The 18,204-nt window shown below is 49.0% G+C and overlaps 2 non-coding genes across 2 annotated transcripts; both read left to right on the top strand.

The window, feature by feature from the left end:
• The first annotated feature begins 2,462 nt into the window (after nt 1-2,462).
• LOC144126473 (U1 spliceosomal RNA) lies at nt 2,463-2,623 on the top strand. Its single transcript, XR_013313515.1, has one exon. It is a non-coding gene; the product is annotated as a U1 spliceosomal RNA (small nuclear RNA).
• Nucleotides 2,624-5,408: 2,785 nt separating this feature from the next.
• LOC144126472 (U1 spliceosomal RNA) lies at nt 5,409-5,569 on the top strand. The gene has a single exon (XR_013313514.1). It is a non-coding gene; the product is annotated as a U1 spliceosomal RNA (small nuclear RNA).
• The last annotated feature ends 12,635 nt before the right edge of the window (nt 5,570-18,204 follow it).

Raw genomic sequence — 18,204 nt, 5'->3', positions numbered from 1 at the left:
CGTCTTTCAGTTCGAACGCCGCACACAAAGGGCATCCTAACTTGAGAAGTTCGGCCGATTCATTCTCGCTTCCACCGGCGACTACAACGAGCAGTAAGAAAAAAAAAAGTGGGCAGAGGCGGTGCTACGAACAATGGGAAACGATCGACAACAAAGCCCTCTCCACCCCTCTCCTTCCCTCTCTTACCTTGACGATAGCGGGAGTAATCCGGCTGAGTTTCGAAATCACCGCCACGGTCTTCGTCGTCGAAGTAGCGAGGATACGGGGCTATCCGCTTCGTCCACGAGTAAGGCGAAGTGCCGGCGTCCGGTGGCAGCCAGTAATAGTGTTGCCAGCCGCGTCGCATGTCGTCGCCGAAGTCAATTCGGACCGTTCACACGCCACAGTCACGCCAGCTCCCTCCTCTTCAGCGCCAATGAAGAGCCGTAGTCGAGAGAACAGCGGCGTGCCAGTACCCTTGACTCCCTCGAGGTCTACGCATCTCTGTACGGCTGTGCGTAGCCGTCGCCTTTCGGTGATGGCTGTTGGGCTCGACGCATAGCCACCACCTGGCTCATGCTGGAAACAACTTGGGCGCAATTAAGCGGGCTTTGCGGCCCCGAATAATGACTCGTTGCCGTGCGCAGCGCCTTTTTCGAGCGTATGTGACCACAGGCAACGGACGGGGCGAGAGCGCGCGCGCGCGTTCCAAGGTGTGGAGGAGCGACGGGGTTGCCAGCCGGTCGAGACTGTGCCAGAAGCGGCGTTGTCCCGCGCGCGAGTGTACCGCTACACGTCTTTCGATCGTGGCCCGTAATAAACGCAAGCGAAGCCGAGTGAGTCACAGAGTGGGCCCGGCGGCCAAACGGAACGCCCTTTCAGAGGAGATGGCAACCGCGCCGCGCGTGTACGGGAAACGAAACAAAAGGAGAAGCGTGAGTGGGGAGGGAAGGAAAGGAAACACCTAGGCCAACGGGGCACGGAGGGAGGAGGTCCTGTTGTTGTCCGCCAACGCATGTTTCCCGGTTTCGGGTTGTGGTGACATGTGTGCTGGACGACTGCGGTGGTCGTCGCCTAGTTTAGAGGTTTTAAATTCTTAATAATCGTCTCTGTCTCTCTTTGTACGCTCCTGTTGCTTGTCGTATTTTAAGTATGCTTCCCCGCTATAAATGAGAGTAATAATAATAATTGGTTTTGGGGGAAAGGAAATGGCGCAGTATCTGTCTCATATATCTTTGGACACCTGAACCGCGCCGTAAGGGAGGGGATAAAGGAGGGAGTGAAAGAAGAAAGGAAGAAAGAGGTGCCGTAGTGGAGGGCTCCGGAATAATTTCGACCACCTGGGGATCTTTAACGTGCACTGACATCGCACAGCACACGGGCGCCTTAGCGTTTTAAGGCGCCCGTGTGCTGTGCGAGGTTTTAGGACGATGGTTTCACTGCGTTGATATTCACCGGCTCGCTGATATCGCCGTTTTTCTCGCGTCTTGTATAGAGCTGAAGAGGTTAACAGCTCTGGCTTTTACAGGTATACAGGCGACCTGGTATAAAAGCTGAGGTAAATTTCTACCCAGCAAGTAGGACGCCGAGTGTACAGGAAAAAGAAAACAGAACAATGGCTGAGCCATTGCGATGAGAGGTAGCTTTTCATCTGGGGCAACCGCAATTGCGTGTGAGGAACAAATTAAGGCTTTGTGTAGAAAAGTATTTCTCCAGCAAAGCGCAAATTTCTACTCGATTCAATGAGTTGTTTCTCTCTCACTTTCTACGGAAAGAACAATGCGTGCCTTCCGAGCTCATTAAAAAACACTAGGTGGCCTAAATTAAATTGGAGCTCTCAACTGCGGCGTCCCTCGTACCTCTTGTGTTCCTTCTGGACATAATTTATAATGATGGCGTTTTGGTTCAGTTTGGCTTCCGTTTTTTAGCTATTTCAAGCACTCTTTGCCTAGCTATTTTCACGAGGCACTGTTTGCCTACTTGAGAGCGACTGGATTAAGTGACAAATTGTGACAGCGTTGTGCGTGTGCGTGTATTATGCCTTTTTTTCCTTCTCTCTTCCTCCTTTTAGTCCCCTAATTCCTCTTCCCCAGTGCAGGGTAGCCAACCGGAACCCTTTCTGGTTAACATCCCTGCCTTTCCCTCCTCCTCTTTACCTATTTATCTATTACACGAAGCTGCCATTTCCCCCTTTCAGAGTTTGGCGCGCTTTGTGAGCGCTAGTTTCGGAGGCAGGGCAGACCGAGTGTGGTACTTCGGCAACTGTTTATGTAAAAAAATAGTCAGTTATGATCATTCAACTGCGTTTCCTCTTTGGCACAATTTACAGGTGCACGCTTAGGATGTTCATTTGTGAATTATTCCCGAATGAAGCAGACTAGATAGCATATTACAGCTTTAACTTTTCACAGTAAACCCGTCGGCACCTGCGCAGCATGACGGGACCCTTTGCACAGCCTGCCTTGACTATGCGTGTTGTAGCATACTTACCTGGTGCCGAGTCTCCGATGGTCACGGTGGTCGGGCTCCGTGCTGAGGCCCACCATTGCACTGCGGTGGGCTGACGCACGCCACTTCCCCAAACTGGGGAGGCTGGGGCATTAAATTTTTGGTAGTGGGGCTCGGCGTGCGCGCCAGCCCCTGCTTTTTCGAAATGCAAAAATCAGAACCCGAACGTGCTACAGCGCTGCACATTAACAACGCCCTGGCAACGTTGTCTGCTTGGGCTAGTGCGATGAATAGGATGACGGTTTACTGGGCACACGATTTACTGGGCATTTAGCTTACATGTGCTGCAGAAGTTGGAGGCTAGATTGCGACAGGGATTCGAACCGATCATATATGCACCTTCACTTGTATGCTTTCCCAAACTCTATCTCTTCGCTTAAGGCCCGATTGAGCCACTACTGCTACTGCTGTTGCTGATAGGAAGAAAGGAAAGTGCACGGGCCTGCCTACTGCCTACTAGGCCGAGCCACAATCGCTGCCGCGTGCTGAAAGTAGGAGAGTTAAAGGATAGGACCGCAAAGAGAAAGAAAAGGCGCGCGCTAATATGCCCCGGGCCGATCCCGGAGGCAGTGCAATACCGGGCCGACCCGTGCCGAGTGCTTCAAGCCAAGCACTCCGCCATATTCCAAAAGTAAGTTTAATATCTTGGGTCCAAGCACCCGCAGCAGATATTCAATCAGGTATGAGATTGAGGTGTCCACTGAGATATCGGACAGTTACTGCGCCATTTCGTTTCCTCAAAAACCAATTTTTAAAATCAAAATTGTGACGCAGCATTTCGCCATATATCGTTTCATGTGGTGTCATACGATTTGTCGTTGCATGTAGCACACGTCTTTTAGGTTGGAGGCTGCTAAGCAGGGACGATCGGAGCACGCGGGCCCGCGCACGACCCAACTCCACTCAAGTGTTTGTTCCGTAGGCCCATAACACTGGCAGCCCCGTTGGTGGCCGCGTTTTGATGGAGGCGAAACGCAAAGGTGCCCGTGTGCTGTGCGGTACCAGTGCACGTTAAAGATCACCAGGTGGTCGAAATTATTCCGGAGCCCTCCACTATGGCACCTCTTTCTTCCTTTCTTCTCCCAGTGCCTCCTTTATTCCTTCCCTTACGGCGCGGTTCAGGTGTCAGCAGAGATGTGAGACATACTGCCTCATTTACTTTCCCCAAAAACCAATTTTGAGAGGCTGCGTTTTTATGGAGGAAAAACGCTAAGGCGCCCGTGTGCTGTGCGATGTCAGTGCACGTTAAAGATCCCCAGGTGGTCGAAATTATTCCGGAGCCCTCCACTACGGCACCTCTTCTTCCTTTCTTCTTTCACTACCTCCTTTATCCCTTCCCTTACGGCGCGGTTCAGGTGTCCAACGATATATGAGACAGATACTGCGCCATTTCCTTTCCCCCAAAACCTATTATTATTATTATCATTATTATTATTATTATTATTATTATTATTATTATTATTATTATTATTATTATTATTATTATTATTATTATTATTATTATTATTATTATTAAGCGCTCCCGTGCTGCGCGATATCCACAACAGCAACACAGTTAAAAGCCTCACCTTCAGAACCCTCAGTGCAACACAAGTAGAAGAGGTCGCTATTGCTCTCGCGGCCTCACATTCCGATTCAAAATACGTAATCACCGACTCCACTAGTGCGGGAAGTTCGCTCGCGCCTCGAGCGCCTCGCGCAGAGAGGATGTGCCGTGCGTGCACAGTGGGTGCCCGGTCACTGCGGTATCGCCGGCAACGAAGAAGCGGACGACCTCGCGACCGCTGCGCACCAACTACCTGCCAGCGATCTGCCCCTTGCGCTGGAGGACGTGTGTGCGGCCATCCATGACAATCTCCGAAAGCAGCACCCCGACCCACGCATCGCGGGATATGAGCGCATCGACAGTATCACCGGCTGTCGCGCACTTACACGGTCGCAACGTGCAATGATCCTCCGCGCGCGCATTGGCTGCGTGTGGCCCGGGGAACGACGGGTGCGTCACGGAATCGCGACGAGTGATGTGTGTGACGGATGCGGTGCAGTGGAAACACTAGAACATCTGCTCCTTCGCTGCTCCGCGTTCGCCGATGCTCGTCGCGATATGCTCGCGGCCTATAGGGCGCAGGGCATACTACCAGACTCCATCAAGACGCTATTGTGGCCGCAGGGCAGTGCGCGCACTCGTGAGCGAACTTTGGTGAGCCTCTGTGCATTCCTCGAACACACGGGCTTGACGTCCCGTTTGTTCTCCGTCAGGTAGTTACACGCAGTGACCGAACACTCCGCGAGTTCTACCTTGAACGATTAATAACTGGACGCCCCACTCCAGTTGTGGCCAACACAGTGCTGTGCGCGTGTGTGATGTAATTCCTCTAAAATGAACTAATCACGCGCACAACCTGGACACATTTCTTATTGTGTAAATAGTTTGTACATATTACTTCTCCCCCATCCTCTCTTCCTGTCCCCTCACCTCTTTCATTTCATTTCTACATTCTGCCTGCTATCCTTTATTTCCGCTGCCCCAGCTCAGGTGCTTCAGTATCGATGGCAGATGCCGGGGCTAGCAAAAATATTTTCCTTCCTTTTTACTATTATTTTAATAAAAAACCACTACCACCACCCCTTTCCGATTTTGGCGCGCTTTGTGAGCGCTAGTTTCGGAGGCAGGGCAGACCGAGTGTGGTACTTCGGCAACTGTTTATGTAAAAAAATAGTCAGTTATGATCATTCAACTGCGTTTCCTCTTTGGCACAATTTACAGGTGCACGCTTAGGATGTTCATTTGTGAATTATTCCCGAATGAAGCAGACTAGATAGCATATTACAGCTTTAACTTTTCACAGTAAACCCGTCGGCACCTGCACAGCATGACGGGACCCTTTGCACAACCTGCCTTGTCTAGGCATGCCGTAGCATACTTACCTGGTGCCGAGTCTCCGATGGTCACGGTGGTCGGGCTCCGTGCTGAGGCCCACCATTGCACTGCGGTGGGCTGACGCACGCCACTTCCCCAAACTGGGGAGGCTGGGGCATTAAATTTTTGGTAGTGGGGCTCGGCGTGCGCGCCAGCCCCTGCTTTTTCGAAATGCAAAAATCAGAACCCGAACGTGCTACAGCGCTGCACATTAACAACGCCCTGGCAACGTTGTCTGCTTGGGCTAGTGCGATGAATAGGATGACGGTGGCGTTTTGTATTATATGCCCCTCACAACATGCGTACCAAATTGTGAGCAGCCGTTTGCCATACAGAGTTCCGGGCGGTGTCATACGATTTACCGGTGCATTTAGCTTACATGTGCTGCAGAAGTTGGAGGCTAGCTTGCGACAGGGATTCAATCCGGTCATATATGCGCCTTCACTTGTATGCTTTCACAGACTCTACCTCTTCGCTTAAGGCGCGATTGAGCTTCTACTGCCACTGCTGCTGCTGATAGGAAGAAAGAAAAGGAAAGTGCACGGCCCTGCCTACTGGCTCAAGCCGAGCCACGCTCGCTGCCGAGTTAAAGGATAGGACCGCAAAGATAGAAAGAAAAGGCGCGCGCTAATATGCCCCGGGCCGATCCCGGAGGCAGTGCAATACCGGGCCGACCCGTGCCAGAGTGCTTCAAGCCAAGCACTCCGCCATATTTCAAAAGTAAATTTAATACCTTGGGTCCAAGCACCCGAAGCACATATTAAATCAGGTATCAGATATCAGGTATCAGATTGAGGTGTCCACTGAGATATCAGACAGTTACTGCGTCATTTCGTTTCCTCAAAAACCAATTTTTAAAATCAAAATTATGACGCAGCATTTCGCCACATATCGTTTCATGTGGTGTCACACAATTTTTCCTTCCATGTAGCATACGTCTTTTAGGTTGGAGGCTGCTAAACAGGGGCGATCGGGGCCCGCGGGCCCGCGCACGACCCCACTCCACTCAAGTGTTTGTTCCGTAGGCCCATAACACTGGCAGCCCGGTTTGTGGCCGCGTTTTGATGGAGGCGAAATGCAAAGGCGCCCGTGTGCTGCGCGGTACCAGTGCACGTTAAAGATTCCCAGGTGGTCGAAATTATTTCGGAGACCTCCACTATGGCACCTCTTTCTTCCTTTCTTCTCTCAGTCCCTCCTTTATTCCTTCTCTTACGGCGCGGTTCAGGTGTCAGCTGAGATCTGAGAGAGATACTGCGCCATTTCCACTCCCCAACAACCAATTTTCATAAGCACCCTCTTACCCGCCGCGGTGACTCAGTGGTTAGGGCGCTCGGCTACTGATCCGGAGTACCTGGGTTCGAACCCGACCGCGGCGGCAGCGTTTCGATGGAGGCGAAACGCAAAGGCGCCCGTGTGTTATGCGGTACCAGAGCACGTTAAAGATCCCCAGGTGGTCGAAATTATTCCGGAGCTCTCCACTATGGCACCTCTTTCTTCCTTTCTTCTCTCAGTTCCTCCTTTATTCCTTCCCTTACGGCGCGGTTCAGGTGTCAGCTGAGATGTGAGAGAGATACTGCGCCATTTACTTTCCCCAAAAACCAATTTTCAGAAGCGCCCCCATGCTGCCCGATATCCACAACAGCAACACAGTTAAAAGCCTCACCTTCAGAACCCGCAGTGCAACACAAGCAGAAGAGGTCGTTATTGCTCTCGCGGCCTCGCATTCCGATTCAAAATACGTAATCACCGACTCGCAGGAGGCCTGTCGGAACGTCGAACAAGGCTGGACTCCCTTCCTTGCCCATCGAATATACGAAAATTGGACACGGGATACGGACCCCGCACACCGTTACCTTATATGGGCCCCTGCTCATGAGGGGTTGGCAGGAAACGAGGGAGCAGGAGCAGCCGCCCGCGCGCTCTCTTACCGATCTGTTTTCTCCTCCCCACCAGATCAAGAGCCCGATTTTAATCCGGTCTATACCTTCAAAGATGTTACAAACTACTATCAAGCTAGTCATCGCCTTCACCCTCGCGCATGTAAATGCCTCAAGAAGGCGGATGAGCGGCTTTTTCTTCGCCTTCTCACCAATACATTGCTGTGCCCGGCAGCAAAAAAACGTTTGACCCCTCCTTTAACGGCAGCTGCCCGCACTGTTTGAGTGGTGTCTTCTGACACCTATCACATGGTGTGGGCCAGCCCCTCCAATCCGGCTATTCCCCCATCCCCAATCAAACCAGGGGAAACTGGGAGGCGACCCTGCACGGCTGCCACGACTTACAGGCCCAACAAGCCTTAGTCGGGCGCGCCCGGGCGGCGGCCACCGCCACTGCGGTCCCAAACTAGGGACCTCCACCTAGTGCTTGCAAGGTTCGGTCCCTTACGGGCTGATCCAAACATACCTCCTGTCCCTTCCTAATAAATGTTTTTACCACCACCCCGATGTCAGCACACGTTAAGAACTGTCGCTTCTGGACTTAAACGCCAATAATAACATCGTTCTTGAACTTATGACGTATCATAAACTAAAGCGGTGTTTTCTTTCTTCTGAATAACATTGGCTCTCTCCTTATTTTTTTTTCGAGAACTGCGTAACAATGACTAACGTTTTTGTTTGGCAGTTGTTTTGTTTCTATCTGCTATTGTATCTGTTTATGTTTGTCTGTATCTCTTTCTCTGTATGAGTGTGGTATGAGCATGTGAGAACCGCTATCTCAAGCCAGGTGCTGCCGCTAGACGTCGCCTTGCGCACTGCGGAGCGCTGACGGCACGCGTAGATAGAGCGCTCTATAGACAGGCCTGTCGACGACTGTACCGACTGTTGCGTAAATCAGAGAAAAGCGGGAAAAAAATTGTCTAATCGCACGTTTGTTCGGGCTCAAATTTCGCACAGAAGTTGAACTTGGTGGTCAGCTTTGTTTTTTGCTACATTTAGGTGGCGTACTTGCCTGAGTCTGTCAGAATTAATCGAAAATTTCCATCGTCTGCGGTGACGGCGGACCGAAACAGAAAGCTCAGTCAGTAAGTCAGGAAAACTTTATTTACAAAAAAGGAGGTGAGTTGAGAAGAGGCGGGGCTGGTTGCCTAGCCCGGCAGACCACTACCTGCTGCTGCAGCTCGAGCCCGGCTGACCAGGCCACGTTGGGCTGTAAGGTCAGCGCAGTTGAGCAGGGCAGCTTCCCACGCCTCCTTTGTTGTGTGTGTGGTTGGGGCAGCGTTGGGACTGTAGGGACAAGCCCATACCAATGATAGGTATCAGCCTGCTCTGCACCGCAGAGCGGGCAGGTACCGTCTATGTTGGGACGGCAAGCTTTCGCAGCGATCGTACCCGTAGCGCCATCTGTGCTCGCCGAAGGAACGAGCACTCTACCATCAGCGCCTCCTCTATTTCATTGTAAAAATAGAGGAGGCGCTGCTACCATTGAGGCTGCGGCGAAACGCAAGGGGGAGATGCGTCGGCGCGGTTGGTTTTAAAGTGCTTTCTCGGCTATTTTATCAAAATTGGATCTGGGTCCCCGCCCATTCGGGCCATACTGGAAACGAGGCGGCGCACCAATTTGCCCGAGGATTCGTAGTTAACCGGGAGGTGCGTTACCCCGAGCTCAGGTCGGCCAAGGAGCGAATGACGACCTACATAGAAATTACTACCCACTTCAAGAAAGACAAATCTTCCCAGACCCACATAGATCTCTAAGTAAAACACAACAAGTCAGTTAGCGGCAGCTCCAAACAAACACTTTCTTTAATCCGTACATGTACTCCATATGGTTCCCAGAGCAGCTCAGCCCCATCTGTTCTCTCTGTGGGCACCATAAGGCAGACACACCCCACATCCTATACTCATGTCCTCAAGACAAGCCGTCGAACAGTCTGCAGCTCTCTACCCAATCGCAGTGGGAGGCCGCGCTGCTCAGCTCGGACCCGAAGGTTCAACTCCGAGTCACGGAGCGGGCCGAAGAGGTCGTCGGTCGGCCACCTGGCGTCCGGCCTAGAAGAGGTGCCCACAGCGGGGAGGGGAACGTCACCCCAACCCGCGCCAAAGACCTTTTCTTTAATAAAGTTTACCTCCTCCGCCTCCTCAAAATTGGACGCAGAAAATGCTGCTGCACGCAACTGCCCGCCTCCCCCCCACCTTGCGTTTCTCCCATGAGTTTCTCCGCAGTCTCTTTGCACGGTAGAGTGCTCGTTCGTGTGGAGCTGGTCTGGAGGGCGCATGATGGCGCTACCGGCATCATTACGGCGAAAGCTCGCAGCTTTGGTTCACCGTCGCCCCACGCGATGAAGATTTCCGATAAATTTTGACCGAATCAGGCAAGTATATTCCACCCAAACGTCGTCATCATCATCATCATCATCATCAGCCTTACTACGCCCACTGCAGGGCTAAGGCCTCTCCCATGTCTCTCCAATTAACCCTATTCTTTGCCGTCTGCATCCACCCTTTGCCTGCAAACTTCTTAATCTCATCTACCCACCTAACCTTCTGCCACCCCCTGCTACGCTTACTTTCTCTTGGAATCCACTCCATTACCCTTAAGGACCAGCGGTTGTCTTGCCTTCGCATTACATGCCCTGCCCAAGCCCATTTCTTTTGATTTCGACTAGGATGTCATTAACCGGCGTTTGTTCCCTCACCCACACTGCCCGCTTCCGGCCTCTTAACGTTACACCTATCATTTTTCTTTCCATGGCTCGCTGTGTTGTCCTTAACTTAATGTGAACTCTTTTCGTTAGCCTCAACGTTTCTGCCCCGTAGGTGACTACCGGTAAGATAAAGCTGTTGTACACTTTTCTCTTGAGGGAAATTGGTAAACTGCCCCTCATGATCTGCGAGGACCCGCCATATGCGCTCCATCCCATTCTTATTCCCCCAAACGTAACATAAAACAAAACTGATCGCCAGGCACCAGTTCGGCGCGAATTTTCAGCGCTAACGAGCAGACGGTTAGACCGAGGGAATTTTTTTTTCGATTTTCTCTCATTTATGCAATAGTCAGTAGTTACATGGAAAACTTAGGAATGATCACGGAACGTCACGTTTATCGCAGGCTTGGACGTCTCCTAGACATCGATCTCATGCTCCACGTTCACTTAGGCGATGAAGGAGCTTTGAAGTATCTGTTTTCTTATCTATGCTCTTCATCCATTCAGTGCCTTGGTGCACCGGTATAATTGCCAACGAACTAAAAATGTGAGCATTGCTTCGGGCATTCAAAGCGACTGTTTCGCCTCCTATCGCGGTGGCGAATAACCAATCGCTGCCTTGTTGTGGGCTCAGCCGACAGAGGGCAGCACATCTCCAGCTAGTTCAAAAGCGTTTCGCTTCAAGCCCGCCGCCCGCGCTACTAACATCACTCGTTCCAGCTTCCATAACTGCCCGTCGGAACTGCAGCCTCACGACGTTCGCATTGCCCTAATAATATTTTGCTTAGAGTGGTTCTAGGGTTAGTGTTAAGTGCACAATGAATAAACTAACAGCACATGCCTTATTAGTAACTCCAAATTAAAAAAAAATCAAAACGGAAACGTCTGCTGTGTGAAAAGTTTGCTGTCGACGCTACAATATGTGAAATCTTCAAGAAATATTGTTAAAAATGACGGATCTCCGCTGCTCGTGGGAGCTGATAGAGAAATACGTTGTGTTTTACTGTGTCCTGGTAAGGTACCATGTTTGCAGGACACAGCGCAAGAAACAACAGAACACAACAAGGAAAATGACTGGACGGAGCGCCTAACTGACAGCTTTTATTTCGTAAAGAGGGGAAATCGTATTCAAGAGGGGCATATCAGGCCACATGACCAAGGAAAAAGGACAGCCGAGAATAAACAATAAAAAAAGGCAAAAACCCAGCTGCAACAAAAAACCCGCGACTTAAGGGAAAGAAATGTCATCACCACAAGTCAACTGTAATCTTTACAGGGTGAATCTCTGAAAGGGGATAAAGCTGCAGCTCATTTGATAGCTCCAGACCAACGAACCACACCCACACACAGCAGCGAACTAGCAAAACTTTTTCTTCAAAAACAAAAAAAAAAAACTGATCCGGAGTTCCCGGGTTAGAACCCGACCGCCGCGGCTGCGTTCTTATGGAGGCAAAACGCTAAGGCGCCCGTATGCTGTGCGATGTCAGTGCACGTTAAAGATCCCCAGGTGGTCGAAATTATTCCGGAGCCCTCCACTACGGCCCCTCTCTCTTCCTTTGTTCTTTCACTCCCTCCTTTACCCTTCCCTTACGGCGCGGTTCAGGTGTCCAACGATATATGAGACAGATACTGCGCCATTTCCTTTCCCCCAAAACCAATTATTATTATTATTAAACAAACCAAGAATGAATCAATGCCAAGAGAACAAACACCCAAAGCGAATAAAAGAATCAATTTGAAGGTTGAACAACGGTACAATGAAAAGTTTTTATGGCGCGAAAGATGCAACAAAGAACATAGTTAAAAATCAAAATTGCTAAAAACCGAAATGGAATTACGGGTGACAATATGAAGACTGAAAATAATAAAAGCCCAATCTAGAAGTTAGAAAAAACATGCGTGCTGAATAATGTTGCTAAAATATGGAAAAACTTACCGCAGCCGTGGCCTCGTGGTAGAGCACCCGCCTCGGCTTCAGCAGGGGCTGGATTGTACCCTCGTGCCGGCCGGTCGGTTACCCACCGATTTCCTCAAAATCCTCGGTTTCCGAGCACCAGTCCAGGGGAAATCTTGTACCCATTAAAAAACCGGTGGGGTACCCGGCGGCACTGGGGATCTTCTTGAGAAAAAAGGCTACTTCTTTTTCTGAAAACGACATCGATGGCATGCCCACGCACTGATCATTGAACTTTTGTATGCTGGTAGCTTCCATAATCTCACGTGTTAGCTTCTCTGTGTGTATCCCTATCACAGCGCTTTTTTCAAAGTCTGGTAAGCAGCCTGAGTCCAGAACTTTACGATCTTTAGAGTGAATGCCGAGATGGCACGACTTTTGATCAGTCTCAGTGTAGTTGTGTTCTTTGAGTCTTATTTAAGCAGTGACCGGTCTGACAAATGTACTTTTTCCCACAAGACAGAGAAATGGAATAATTAACTCAGAGCACTCAACAAAGGACTGCTGGTGGCGAGTGGTGTAAATACTGCTTTCATATATAAATTATAATTTTTTTTTCTAGGCTTGTTGACACGATTGCAAAGTGAGGCAACCGCTCTGGACCATTGAAAGCGACCTCAACACCTACTTTTCTCTAAATTTTAATCTGGTTGTGCGAAATTTGACGCTTGTAAGGCAGGAAAATCAATATCTTTCTGCGCATTTGTCCTCCTTCACTTACAGGTCGTTTAGTGTTATTCGTCATAGTTCAGCAACCGAGGCCAGCAGCTGAGAAGGGCACCCTGCTTTTTCAAATCTCCCTGTCTGCCCTTAGAAGTCCAGCGTTATGAATGCAGGTTTTGTGAGAACATTTAGAACACTGTTACTTTCTACAAGTTTTGAATGAGCTCAGTCAAATGGAAAAATGGGCTTGTTGTCCCTGGGTTTAGATGTCCTACAAACATGATCAATCTTAATTTCAAGACTGAGTTCTAGGAATTGTAACGAACCTCTTTTTGGCAACTCATGAGTTAAAAGTAAGGGTGTCTAGCACTGTGAAAAAAGGCTTCTACGGCTTTTAAATTAAACATATTTTGAGGACAATCAAATGAGCACCAGAAAATCGTCAACAAACCCGAAGTCTTTTGTGACCTTCGTTCCTTTCAAGCGGCTATTGGTGACATTGTCAAGTTTAACCAGACAAAGGTTGCTTAATACTAGGGCTCAGATCCAGTGCATATACTTTGCTCCTGCAGAAAAAAAATTTGGAGGACGCTTAAGCTTTTTCTTTAAGAGTGAGACGCGGCAACATGCTGCAGTGTTGACAAGGGGTGCACGGAACGCCATCGCCCGTTCGGAGCGACGCGTGGCCCGTTGAACAATTTAAGGAAAGGTCGCCTGTCTCACATATCTCGGTGGACATCCGAACCGGGCCGCAATGGAAGGAAAATGAAATGAAAATTGGTTTTAAGGAAAGGAAATGACGCCTGTCTCACAATTCTCGCTGGACACCCGTAGCACGCCGCAAGGGAAGATCAATCCGTTCCCTTACGGCGCGGTTCAGGTGTCCTCCGAGATGCGCCATTTTTCGCTCACGGCCAACGCTGCTGACGACACCGGCTTTTCTGCGATATGAGCTCCGTAACGCTCTCGCGTTTATACGGTCATTCCGCGTAGCAAAAGTTGATTTCAGGTAAGCTGATAACAGATTTATGAAGCCTTCAGCAGGAATGCCACATTCGTTTTGAAAGGCAACTCCACTAAATTTATCTATGCCGTCATTGGCACATCTGATAAACTCGTCGTGGAGAATGAAATAGTACGAGTCCTTAACTTCCACCGAAAAACTAGGAAGTGTTTTTTCTGCTGTGGTTTCAATAATTGGTCAACATGACGCTCATCTTTGTGTACTAAGAAGATGTTGCTGAGATGTTGCTGCAGAAGCAGTCCGGCGCATTTTTGCCACGTACTGATTTCTGGCACTACAACACGGAAAGGGCAGCCTTCGGAAGTAAAAAAAAATGTGCAAAGAAATAGACCTGCAAGTTATTTGCAAGACATTAAGGAGAGTATAGAACTGTCTTGAAATGCTATTCACGGTAATTTATTTATTTAATTGGTCTTTGGGGAAAGGAAATGGCGCAGTATCTGTCTCATATATCTTTGGACACCTGAACCGCGCCGTAAGGGAAGGGATAATGGAGGGGGTGCAAGAAGAAAGGAAGAAAGAGGTGCCGTAGTGGAGGGCTCTGGAATAATTTCGACCACCTGGGGATCATTAACGTGCACTGACATTGCACATCACACGGGCGCCCTAGCGTTTTGCCGCCATAAAAACGCAGCCGCCGCAGTCGGGTTCGAACCCGGGTACTCCGGATCAGTAGCCGAGCGCTCTAACCACTGAACCACTGCGGCGGGCGGTTTCTGCAGCAACATCTTAAAAAAAAAAACTGCTCCGCCTATTGGGTGCGGCAATGCTTGACCAGCTGGCTTGTATTCAGGCGCTCCTCTACCACTACCCCGACAGTATATCCTTCCCATACCAAGGGGGACGAGCCAATCATATCTTAATAAAATTCATTCATTCATTCGTTCATTCATTCGTTCGTTCGTTCGTTCGTTCGTTCGTTCGTTCGTTCGTTCGTTCGTTCGTTCGTTCGTTCGTTCGTTCGTTCGTTCGTTCGTTCGTTCGTTCGTAGCAGCTCACAACATTGCGTGTACCGCCGCCGGCTGCACTCGCTTCGAATGCATTCCGTTAATCTACCGCACCTCCACTCAACTGTACAATGCATTACTTGCCCCGGCCATATTCATTTACTTCGCTTGAGAATATCGCTAACTAATTTTAACACGATTGACACCTCCAATCCGCGCTGCTTCTCTCTCTTAACGCTGCATAATTTTTTTTCGTGCCCTTTGCGCGCTGTTCTTGCGCGCTGTCCCAGTATTTAGTGCAATAGCATTAGGAATGCCATGAAGGCTAAAACTGTCCGGCGTCGGCGTCTGTGTCAAACCTTCCCCTGCCAATCATGCTTAGAGATATTTCCCTCCATCTACCTGCCACAATTTGGCAGGTGGAAGGGGGAGAGCAGGAAGAGGCGACACTAAGAATAACGCAACAAAAAGTAATAAACGAAGAGCTTATGAACAGATATAAAAAAACAACAAAACCAGAATGGAAATAGATTGCTAAGTGAAAGATAATGGAACCAGAACTAGACTAGAGACAGAAATAGAATACAATAAAAATTGCAATTGAATCGACGAGTGAAAGAAAAAATTCTACACCATTTCCTTCGCCTCAATCCGTTTGATCGCCCCTCACGTTCTCATGAAGCTCCAAGTTTGAGCCCCATATATGCGGGCATGCACTGACAAAAATATATTGGATGAATACATTTGTTTTGAATTCACAATATGCAGTTCCTAACATAAAAGTGCCTGCCAAATGAATTATAGTCTGTCCTCATTACCCTGGTAACTTCTTTCTCAAACAAGCATTACCACTGGCGCAACTTTTCCGAAATTGTCGTACTTCCTGTGGCAAAGTAAGCGAGGCTTTCTGTGATCACTCTGGCGTGTCGGCTTGCATTACTGCTTTCTCCTTGCTCCAGAAGTAAACGGCAAAAAAGCGCGCTAATTCCTGCGTTAATTAACGAGGTACTGTTTTTCTACTCGAGGGAGAACAAACGAATACATTACTTGTTTCTCGCAACATCCTTTTCTGTTCGCTCTGATGCTCCACCTAGACGCAGAAGATTTTCTCCGTCCAGCTGAGTTGCGCGGAGCAGGCTTTGAAATTTGAGCCTTGATGGCTAAAGCAAGAAAAAAAAAGAAAGAACTGTTTGCACAGAAAGGCGAGAGCAAGAAAGAAGTGAGATTTTAAACGAAGATTCAGAAACTCTGCGTCAGAGAATCCATGCGACTGATTAGGATTGTTAGAGTTGCCGTCGCAAACAACAATACATTTATACGACTTAAAACTGGAAGTTGATTAAAGCGCTTTGCTAAATGTTTCTTCTTTGTTCTTGAATATAAAGAGCGGAAAAGGTTCTCTATTGGACGAAATGTTGAGGGGGAAATCTTGGTAGCTCAAGGCAAAATAAGGAATTTTAAAGGACCATAATTGTAAAATCGCATGAAGGCTCGCGCCGAGCGGGCTGAAAATAAAGTTACAAAACCTTTTTTCAGAGGGTGTCACATAACGGACGAGATTTGTCTTGAGCAATCAGCGGGATTTAGTTAGCGCTGTAGATCACCTGTTAAACGCCGTTGAAATAAAGATGATAAAGGGATGGCGATTATGTCATACGGTTAAGCTACCAGATTGACTACGAATATCAGAATAGGTGGAATACCGCAACGGAGTTAGCATGCCGGAAGGAGTTAGAATGGGCGCGTAAGAATTTTATATGCTATCTCTGATAACATCAAAATAGGCACAGAAAAAGAAAAATTGCAGCCGACACCAGAACTACCTGCCCGTTTCAGAAATAAGTAGGAAGAGAAAGGATGCAGAAACAATGACGAGAGAAAGAATAAGCGATATTGTTCGCATGATGACACTTGCTGCACGAATAACGAAGAAAAACGAGGTACATTGAAAAAAGCAATCCGTCTAAAATGCAAACAGTAACAAAGAAGACCGAGAGTAAGAACACAGGTGCACTGGTAAACTAAAAAAATGGGAGAAACAGCCTAGAAGAGAGCGTATCTTAATTAAAGGAACAAAATCCAAAAGAAGCGCAAAAAGTCCAAACGTCGCAAAGAGTTAGACAGAAAGGCTGCGTAACAGGTAGCAGTTTAGAAAATTGCGACAGCCATACTCATGTTTTAATTCGTTTTATTTTTGGCGAGGGGGGAGTTGCAGTAAAGAAAAATAAAAGCCATGAATTGAAAGCACTGCCTAAGAGCCACTTTGCTTCGCGCGACCACATTACACACACGCGGAGGCTACTGAGCGCCCGCTAACAATTGTCCCTGAGCGCTGAAAGCTCCTTCCAACCCGACCGCCTTTTCCCCTCCTTCGTTCGAAACTCTCAGCAAGAGCCTGTTTTCTGTCGCAAGAGAGCGCCAGTGCTTTCACAGAACCGCACCGAGTGATCGCCTCTTTTGCGCTCGTGCTCTGTAAATTTTAATCTTTCATTCTTGCCACTGCTTTTTCAATTGCCTTCCTATTCGCAAATTCGAGACACGTCGCCCTCCGGGAGGATTTCGTTCCGGTAATCTCCTCGGCAGCGAAGAAGGCCCGCTGACAAGTGGCGGCCCCACTTTCTGCCACAAAAGCGACGGAGCTTTAATTTACCCAGTTCTTCCTTGTTTTTTTTTTTCTTTAGCTGCTGGCATTTCAAGACTCTCTCTTTTTCCTCCGAGCGCTAAAAGGTAAAACGAAAGAGCCAGTGTAAAGTCTGTCTCCACGCAAGAACGACTTCGCGATGTACACATGTACGCCTCTTCCTCGGGGCAATTCTCTCCACAACGTATAGGTACTCATTGTGCGCTTCTGTTTTCCATAGCGCTTGCATCGCACCACTTCGCTGGCTGATTTCGCTCCAGTTTTAATTTTCTGAATCCCCCCCCCCCCCCCCGTTCCGCCATCGATTTTGCAATGCCCGAGACAAGGCAAGAAATAATAATAAAGAAACAGAAAGGCGCTTAATACGCATCGCTTTCGACTCCTTCAGAAGACGGCGCCGGTACCGCGCACTACGTACGGTGTGCACGCGGTCCCTGGGGATCCAACATCGTTCTCTCCTATAGTTTCGTTTTTGTTTTTCTTCCCTCCGACGTCGTCGCTGACAGCCTTTCCGGGCGAGGTTGTTTCTTCTCCATGGCTGCCCTAATAGTTCTTTTTTGTTTGTTCTTTGCCTTTGTCCTGAACCGGGTCTCATTCAGACCCGGCCACGTAACTCACGCACGAGAAATCCGCGAACGCGTGCTCTCTGCCGACGCTATTCGAATCAGAGACAAAGAGAATGGGGCAAAATGAAAAGATTTAAGACAGCTGTCAGGCAACGGGCAAATGTCAGCCAAAAGAGGAGAGGGAGAGGGGGAGAGCGCGAACGCGGTCTCTATAATGCAAATTGATGGTTTCTGTCCTCAGCGAACGGCGTTGTTGACAATCGCGGCGTAAAAGCGATCTCTTGTACCCCATGGCAGGCAGGCAAGCGTGTTGCGCTGAGCAGTCGGACATGCCAGAGATCAGGCCGCGTAGGTTT

The sequence above is a fragment of the Amblyomma americanum genome, chromosome 3, assembly GCF_052857255.1.
Source record: "Amblyomma americanum isolate KBUSLIRL-KWMA chromosome 3, ASM5285725v1, whole genome shotgun sequence".
NCBI lineage: Eukaryota > Metazoa > Arthropoda > Arachnida > Ixodida > Ixodidae > Amblyomma > Amblyomma americanum.
The sequence above is the reverse complement of the archived record's forward strand: the minus strand, read 5'-3'. Positions and strand labels throughout refer to the sequence as shown.